This window comes from Anomaloglossus baeobatrachus, chromosome 11 (assembly GCF_048569485.1).
Source record: "Anomaloglossus baeobatrachus isolate aAnoBae1 chromosome 11, aAnoBae1.hap1, whole genome shotgun sequence".
NCBI classification, from domain to species: domain Eukaryota; kingdom Metazoa; phylum Chordata; class Amphibia; order Anura; family Aromobatidae; genus Anomaloglossus; species Anomaloglossus baeobatrachus.
This window is the reverse complement of record NC_134363.1, coordinates 20,113,050-20,122,262: the sequence shown is the minus strand read 5'-3', so window position 1 is coordinate 20,122,262 and position 9,213 is coordinate 20,113,050.

The following is a 9,213-nucleotide window of genomic DNA, read 5'->3' as shown; positions in this document are numbered from 1 at the left end:
ACCTTTATTGTTTATTGTTATCCCCTGTCTGACTTTCCTTTCCATGATGTTGTATTAGTGCAGCGATGGTGACTAACGTTCCTCACCTGCCAGCTCACTAGCAAGGCTTGTTACAGGGTCTTAGGTATCCTGTTTGGTAACAGGTACGGAGCCTGTATAAGGACAAGCTAGAAGTGCAAGGTACAGCTGCAGATGAGAGCAGGAGGTGTCCCATCTTCTCCCTCACTAGCGCTAGGGTCTACTGTTATAGTGTCCGATAGTCACTATGTCACAATAATTGCACAAACTGGCATACCAAGAACTAACTAAAAATTCTATAATAATTTTCATGGTTAGGGTACATCCAATATTATCTGCCTCACTGCCTGCACTTTTTCCTGGATAGTAATATAGGCAGAAAATAACCAACCACTACCAATTAAGCTATAAATGCACCAAGATCCCAACAAACGTACAATCTGTCACTTTCCACTCCAGTCTTCTACATACTGCGCCATCAGTCAAAGTTTCATATATCTCTCTATGCCTGCAGCAAATATGTCATCCATCTATCTTGATTGGTCAATACATTTTACATCAATAGTAGCACACACATTGAGATAAGACATTGGAGATAAGACATTGGAGATAAGACATTGGAGATAAGACATTGGGGACTGTCTAAACACTCAACATTCCCCCAATCAATGGTGCGTCACATCAACCGCTATTCAAAAAATGTAGGGATCCTCTCCTCACTCAATGGACAATTTTATACACTGCCACGTCTCACTATTGATTCAGACAATAATTATCACCCAACTAACCACCATTTTGCTGCAATTCCATAAAGCAAAAATTTTGTATTAAGAAGTATTTGTAAAATTGGAGTTAATTTCAATTTTTCTTCAATTAATGTGATTATCTCCAGAAAATACAGGTCATTTCTAAAACTTACTTAGTGCATGTCTTAAACATAGTTCAGGTATATATATAAACATGGATGGACATTGTATTGGATCAACCTTTGTAAAATAGCTGAATTTGTGCATTATGATGAGATTTTGGAGGACCTGTGTATTGTTCATGCACAAGGTCATTCGTCTGTCTTTGTTCATTTCTGATTATACCCGTCAACGTCTCACCCCGACTCCACCCATTTTGTCGGAGCTGTGGTACAAATGATGCAAAACTGAGAAAAGTCAAAAATGTTTGCTCAATTGCTCATTGTGCAAAAAAGTTGCATATTTTCAAATCCCTTTTTTACAAAAAATTTTGCAAAAAATCTTTGATGAATTGCCCTGCAAATCACCTGAAAATGTGGAACAAATGTATACTTCCAGAACTGTTGTGCACTGCTAATGATTAGTGATAAGCGAGCTTGCTTGACACTGTTCAATACTTGTTCAAGTATCGGGGCACTCGGGTACGCTCAGTGCTCCGCTGAGTATCGTGAGTGCTTAGATGTCTCATTCGTGAAACATTGAACACAAAGTTACGGCTGTCATGCTGCACTAGGAGAAGCGGAAGTTACAAGCATTGTAACGTCAGAGTGCAGTTAGCAGGTAAACCACCAGAGGGCAGTAGAGTAGTCAGAATACCGGGTCAGCAGCAGGAGATCTTGTCAATAGCACAGTTATAGACAAATTGTGGTCATGTGATAGCCGAGAGTTAGAAGCCGAGAAGTCACAGATACAGCCGAAGTGAGATACGGTGATCGGAGACAGGAATGTGGATACAGGTCATATGCCGGGAAGTTCAAGTACAAACAAGAGAGGACAAATAGGTGAGGACTGGGATAAGACAGACTGGGAAGGGTACACAGTAGACAGTAGCGGGTAGTCAGAGACCGGGACAGACGGACGAACGTAGGAGGGTATGGGTCAGAACCAGGTAGTAGGGCAAATACAGTGATATGAGGTGATACTAATAATATGCTAGAATTCCCTGATAAAATAATAAAAACAGACAGTGTGCTACTAATGGAAAATAATAATCATAGAGAGGGAAGAAGGGGTTAATCCAGTATTTATGATTCCAGCTGCGGAATGACTCACGGCATCGCAGCTGCACAGCCCGGTCTCTGTAGTAAGTCAGTGTTACCTAACACTCTGCAGCCGGGGAGCGGAGCCATCACAGTGAGAGACGCTGGACGCGGAGACAAGAGGATGCCGGCAGAGAAATCAGCCACAAAGGTAAGTGCATTAATAGACTGTAATTGTACTGATCCATTCCTGAGCTACAAGTGGAACTATTATATACCGGGTCTCCTCATCTAGTGGTACGCTGCTATTTTCCTTTTTACTTAAATTTGAGCCTTTTTGCTTTGCTTACACACTCTTTGGCAAATTCTTGAAATCATTGGCAGTCGCACAAATATTATGGACAATTCTGAACGTTCTTTTCAAAATACTAGTGATTACACAGCCATACACTCCCATATTAAAAATGAATCCTATCTTTTTTAAAAAGGACAAAAAAGTTGTGTTTGCAAGATCTATTCTAATGGATGATTACTAGAGATGAGAGAACCGGAGGTTCGGTGTTCGGTGGTTGTAAATAACATAGACTTTAAAAAAAAAATAGGATGATTCATGTATGCAGACCACTCGCGCAAGCATTACTGTGCTCAGCCCGGTGTGAGCAGCTTGCACTGGGAGTAACAACATCGTGATCGGATGTAGTGTGCACCGAGAAAAGAAATGAAAAAACTCCACCCACCCTCCCCCGAAAGTGATCTTTTTATGGCTGACTGCATGTGGGCGGAGACAAAAGCTGCCCAATTACTGACTTTCATTGGGGTTCAGGTCAAGTCCGGGTCCCAAACCAATCTTTTCAAAAGTCCAGCTGCACCGGCCGAATCGTACTTCCATGGGATCGCTCATCTCTAATGGTTACTGGACATGAGAGCGTAGCCTAAGTCATAACATCACTTTCTTGAGTCTTCTGAACTGTTAAAAAAACAATTTGAACATTTAAACATTACACCCTTTTTCTGAAAGTTTTCTATTTTTAATAGTAGAGTTCAGGTTATACAAATGAAATCATGCAGAATATATCTGACTGATGAAATTGATGCAGATCGGAGGTGGTCAAAAATAATTCGTTTTCTAATAGAAACCACTTCAGGAAATAATTAATTTGAGAAGTTTTTCATTTCATCAAATAATTTTGCAAAAGTTTGCATTTTTTTTTCTACTGCTACATTTTATTTTACAGACGAGTTCAGACTGTACAAATAAGATGGTCATGCAGAATATATCTGACTGATCCTACCCTCACCTACTGTATCCTCACCTATCCCTTGTAGACTGTGAGCCCTCGCGGGCAGGGACCTCTCCTCCTGTACCTGTCTGTGCCTTGTATTGTTTAGGAATATTGTACCTGTCCCTATTATGTACACCCCTTTCACATGTAAAGCGCCATGGAATTGATGGCGCAATAATAATAATAATAATAATAATAATAATAATAATAATAATAATAATAAAATTGATGGAGATCGGTGGTGGTCAAAAATAATTAGTTTTCTAATAGAAAACACTTCAGGAAAAGATTTTTTGAAAAGTTTTTCATTTCCTGAAATGTTTCAAGAAATAGTTTTGCTAAATTTTGCATTCTTTTCCTCTTGAAGCAATTTTTTTAGAAGTTTCGTTGAACTGTTCCTAATTTGGAGCATTTTCCATCATGCGATACCTTAAAGAAAAACAGGCATTTTAATAAACTGAAGTTGAAAAGAACTTTATAAATGAATAGTAAATCTTTTTACAATAGAAATAAATAGGAACAATTTTAAAAAACATGTTTCAGACATTTTTTAGAGAGAAACGTCTCAAAAATGATTTCTCAAATATCTCAGAGTGCAGGTGTCTTTAAATGGCAAAGGTCTTGTCTAAGAAAAGGAAGTAGTTAAAATGGTGGCAAAGTCTAATTGGTGATTAGGTAAGAGGGTAGATCCAGGCAACTACGGTCCAGTAAGCCTGACATCAGTAGTGTGCAAAGTTTTTGAGGGCATTTTAAGGGATGACATGCAAAAATATATTGCAGAAAATAATATAATAACTGACAGACAGCATGGATTCATGAAAGATAAGTCGTGTCTAACCAACCTGTTGCGGTTCTATGAGGGGGTAAGTGCAAACCTGGATATTGGTAATATGCTATAAAGAAAAAGACAAGGATCGCACATCCCAAAAAAATACAATGATCTAAAGCCGCTAAGCAAAAAATTAAATAGAACATGAGGTTCTTAGTTACCATTCTGATCAGATTGTATTAAGCCCACTGCCACGTCACAGCGAACCTCTGAGTGGGTCCCCATCCTAAACCTTTTGGTGCGGCACTGTGCACTAACCACTGCTGCAGCGACAAAGCGCCAGCAGGGCAGGCGACCTTGTGCCTCACAGCACCCATGCTGCAAGGCAAAGCCCCCAAGGCTCCAGGCCGCACCGCCCCACCGACACAACACCACCACAACAGCGGCCACCACACAGCACCAGCAGTGAGAGGAGCTGTGCACTCACCTCCCACTGGCTCCCATATGTGGACTGGGAGCAAAAAAAGGCTGACCCCTCTTGCAGTCTCCTGCTAATTAAAATGACCGCTGTTGTGGTGGCCGCTGTTGTGGTGGTGTCGTGTCAGTGGGGCGGTGCGGCCTGGAGCCTTGGGGGCTTCGCCATGCAGCATGGGCGCTGTGAGGCACCAGGTCGCTTGCCCTGCTGGCGCTTTGTCGCTGCAGCAGTGGTTGGTGCACGGTGCCGCACCAAAAGGTTTAGGATAGGGAACCACTCAAGAGGTTTGCTGTGACGTGGCAGTGGGCCTAATACAATCTGATCAGAATGGTAACAAAATAACCTCATGTTCAATTTAATTTTTTGCGTAGTGGCTTTAGATCATTGTATTTTTTTGGGATGTGCAATCCATGTGTTTTTCTTTATAGCATGGATATTGGTAATGCAGCTGATTTGATTTATTTGGACTTTGCAAAGGCATTAGATACTGTACCACATAATAGGCTTATACTAAAGCTCCAGAAGCAAGGACTAAGGGAAACAATATGCAACTGGGTAAGGAATTGGCTAAAAGATAGGAAACAAAGAGTAGGCATAAATGGAACATTCTATAAATGAGCTATAGTCAGCAGTGGGGTGCCGCAGGGATCTGTGCTAGGACCAATTCCTTTTAATCTCTTTATTAATGACCTTGTGGATGGGATTGATAGTAAAGTGTCATTCTTTGCTGATGACACCAAACTATGTAGGATATTAAAACCTGACCTTGATAGTACAATATTACAAAAAGATCTGGATAAGATGTCAGAATGGGCAGATACTTGGCAAATAAGATTTAATGTTGATAAATGTAAAGTAATGCACCTAGGACGGAGTAATCCTATAGCTGCGTATACATTAAATGGAAGTAAACTCGGGACTACAGAACAGGAGAAGGACTTGGGTATTCTCATTACAAATAAGCTGAGCAGCAGCTCTCAATGTCAGGCAGCAGCTGCTAAAGCAAACAAGATTCTAGGGTGTATAAAAAGAGAGATTAGATCCCGTGATCCCAACGTATTGTTACCCCTCTATAAATCACTTGTAAGGCCACATCTTGAATATGGGATTCAGTTTTGGGCTCCACATTTTAAAAAGGACATTCAGAAGTTAGAGTCAGTTCAAAGGCGGCAACTAGACTATTACAAGGAATGGAGGCTGCCCATATGATGAGTAATGGAGGCCGCCCGTATGATGAGGAATGGAGGCCACCCATATGATGACAGGGTGGAAAAGTTAGATATGTTTAGCTTAGAAAAAAGACGTCTCAGAGGAGATCTCATTTATATGTATAAATACATGTGTGGTCAATATAAAGGACTGGCACATGACTTATTTCTTCCAAAGATAATACTAAGGACCAGGGGGCACTCACTGCGAGTGGAGGAAAAGCGATTCCGACAGCTAAATAGGAAAGGGTTCTTTACAGTTAGAGCAGTCAGACTGTGGAATGCCCTACCACAAGAGGTAGTAATGGCAGATACTATAACAGCTTTTATATCAGGGCTGGATGATTTCCTCACTACACAACATTGTTGGTTATAAGTGACTTAGGGCTGCATTACACGAGATGATATATCATGCAATCGCATGAGCGATCGCACCCGCCCCCGTCGTTTGTGCGTCATGGGCAATTCTGCAAGTAGTTTGTATGTTCTCCCCGTGTTTTCATGTATTTCCTCTGGGTACTCCGGTTTCCTCCCACACTCCAAAGACATACAGATAGGGACTCTAGATTGTGAGCCCCAATGGGGACAGTGATGCCAATGTATGTAAAGCGCTTTGGAATTAATAGCGCTATATAAATGAATAAAATTATTATTATCATTATTATTATTGTTCATTGCCCATGTCGCACAAAGTCGTTAACCCCCCCGTCACACGTACTTACCTCCCTAACGACGTCGCTGTGGGCAGCGATGAACATCCTCTTCCTGAAGAGGGAGGGATGTTTGGCGTCACAGCGACGTCACACGGCAGCCGGCCAATAGAAGCGGAGGGGCAGAGATGAGTGGGACGTAACATCCCGCCCACCTCCATCCTTCCACATTGCCGGCGGGACGCAGGTAAGCTGTGTTCGTCGTTCACGGGGTGTCACACGGAGCGATGTGTGCTGCCACGGGAACGAAGAACAACCGGCAAGCAGAATGAGTAATGATATAATGGAAATGAACGACTTGTCAACGAGCAACGATAAGGTGAGTATTTTTGTTTGTTAACAGTCGCTCAGAGGTGTCACACGGTACGATATCTCTAATGATGCCGGATGTGTGTCACTAACGACGTGACCCGGACGACATATCGCCCGAGATATCGTACCATGTGACACCGCCCTTAGTGACCAAATGTAGAACTGATGGAAGAAGGTTGAACTAGATGGACCTAGGTCTTTTTTCAACCTAAGTAACTATGTAACTATGTAACTATGATTGTTCAATTTTTATTCTTGGTTTCCTAGCAAATTGTTATCTGTCAGATTATAGATAGAAAACCCCCATTGATTGGACATTGGGGGCAATGACAAATTAGTGTAGAACAATCTCCATTCTCAGACAACGCCATTTTTATTTCTTCACACCAAGGTTTAAAAGAGGCAACAAAATTCAGTGCTCTTCCTTGATGCGTCATCTTATCTATGAAATCTTATCAAATTATGTATAAAATAACATTTGTGAAATCATCTACAATAGAGGAAGTTGTATATTTTAGGAAATAACCAATTCACTCCCTCTCTCATAGTCAAGCCGACGACGATAGAGCTCTGTCTTTTTTCAAGCAAGGATTCGACATGTAAGTATTGATTTATACTTACATACTTACTTAATATTTGTACATCATTATAAAAGACACTTTATCAGCCATGATCTTCTTTTTTCAGCACTTTATCCTCAGTTTATGTGCTCTGAAAATGACCGCGATGTCCGCTGAACAATATAAGGAGATGTGCCTACAAATCCTTAAGGATAAAAATACGTATGAAATTCTGAGATCTAGCCCCACCATACATTATCTTGATGAATTAAGAGATATTCTAAATAATGGCCTTGCAGAAGGTGTAATCCCCAAAACTGAGTTTGATTTTTTGATGCCAGACAATCCAGTGGTGGCGACTTTTTACAGCCTGCCAAAGGTGCATAAGGGTCTCAATCCACTAAAAGGTAGACCCATTGTGTCTGGTGTTAACAACATCAGCCAGAACAGTGGGCTCTACCTGGATGAGATCCTTGCTCCATTTGTGTCAGCGTTACCATCACACGTGAGGGATACCTCAGATCTATTACTAAAACTTGATGGTCTTTCCGTAGATCCCAAAACCTTATTGGCCAGCATTGATGTGGAGGCTCTGTACTCCTCCATCCCTCATGCAAGAGGGATGGAGGCAGTAGACAGCTTCCTAGGCACAAAAGGGCTGCAGTTCCAGCAGCATAACCAGTTTATCAGACAACTCTTGAATTATTGTCTTACTCGCAATTTCTTCCTATTTGACCACAAATTTTTCCACCAACTCAGGGGCGTGGCAATGGGGTGCCCTTGTGCCCCCACGTACGCAAACATCTACCTGGGTTGGTGGGAAGAAACAGTAGTATTTGATACATCGAAGGCCAATGGGAACTATCTGTCTAAGGTGGAATTATGGCTCCGTTATGTGGATGACATATTCATCCTATGGTCAGGAACACAAGAGGAGTTTCGGTCCTTTGTCAGTCTGCTGAATATTAATAACCTGGGTTTGGCTTTTACGTCTGAAATTAAGGAGACAGAAATTGCATTTCTAGACGTCTTAATTAAAAAAAGCGTAACAGGGGATATCTGTACGGATATGTACCGTAAACCGACAGCCTCCAATTCCCTCTTACGCTGGGAAAGTAGCCACCCAGTAGCTTTGAAGCGAGGGATACCAAAAGGACAATACCTGCGGGCTCGCAGAAACTGTTCCGATGGGGAAACATTCAGCAGACAAGCAAGGGACCTGAGACAACGATTCCTGGACAGAGGTTACCCAGGTGGAATCTTGAAAAAGGCATACGGAGAAGCAATAAACAAGAACAGAATACAACTTCTAAACCCAATTAAGAGTCTTAACATCAATGAAAACGAGCCTTTCAGATTCATTACCACCTTTGATAATGGAGCCCAACAAGTAAGGGAGATTTTGCAAAAATACTGGGGTGTGTTGCATATGGACAGTGATCTTAAAGGAGGCCTCTGTGAACAACCGAGTATAACATACAGGAGGGGGCGCTCCTTAAGGGATCGTCTAGTCCATAGCCACTTTCAGGCACCTACTAATGAAACCTGGCTGAAGTCTAACATCAGAGGTTGCTTTAAATGTGGCAATTGCATTGCTTGCCCTTTCATCACTAAAAGCAAGACCTTTGCCAGCCATGTCACAGGGAAAGAGTATGACATTAGAGAATTCATAAACTGTAAGACTGAAGGCGTAATTTACAAAATGACTTGTGCTTGTAGCAAAGAGTACATCGGCAAAACAAAGCGTGAATTACGTCGCAGAATTGGCGATCATTTGGGAGATGTCCTACACAAAAGGGACACCCCAATCGCCAGACATATCAACGCCTTTCACGGCGGGGACACAAAGGCCATGAGTTTCCAGGGCATTGATATAGTGAGAAAACCACTCAGAGGCGGCCCTTGGGATCAGAAAATTCTACAGAAAGAATCC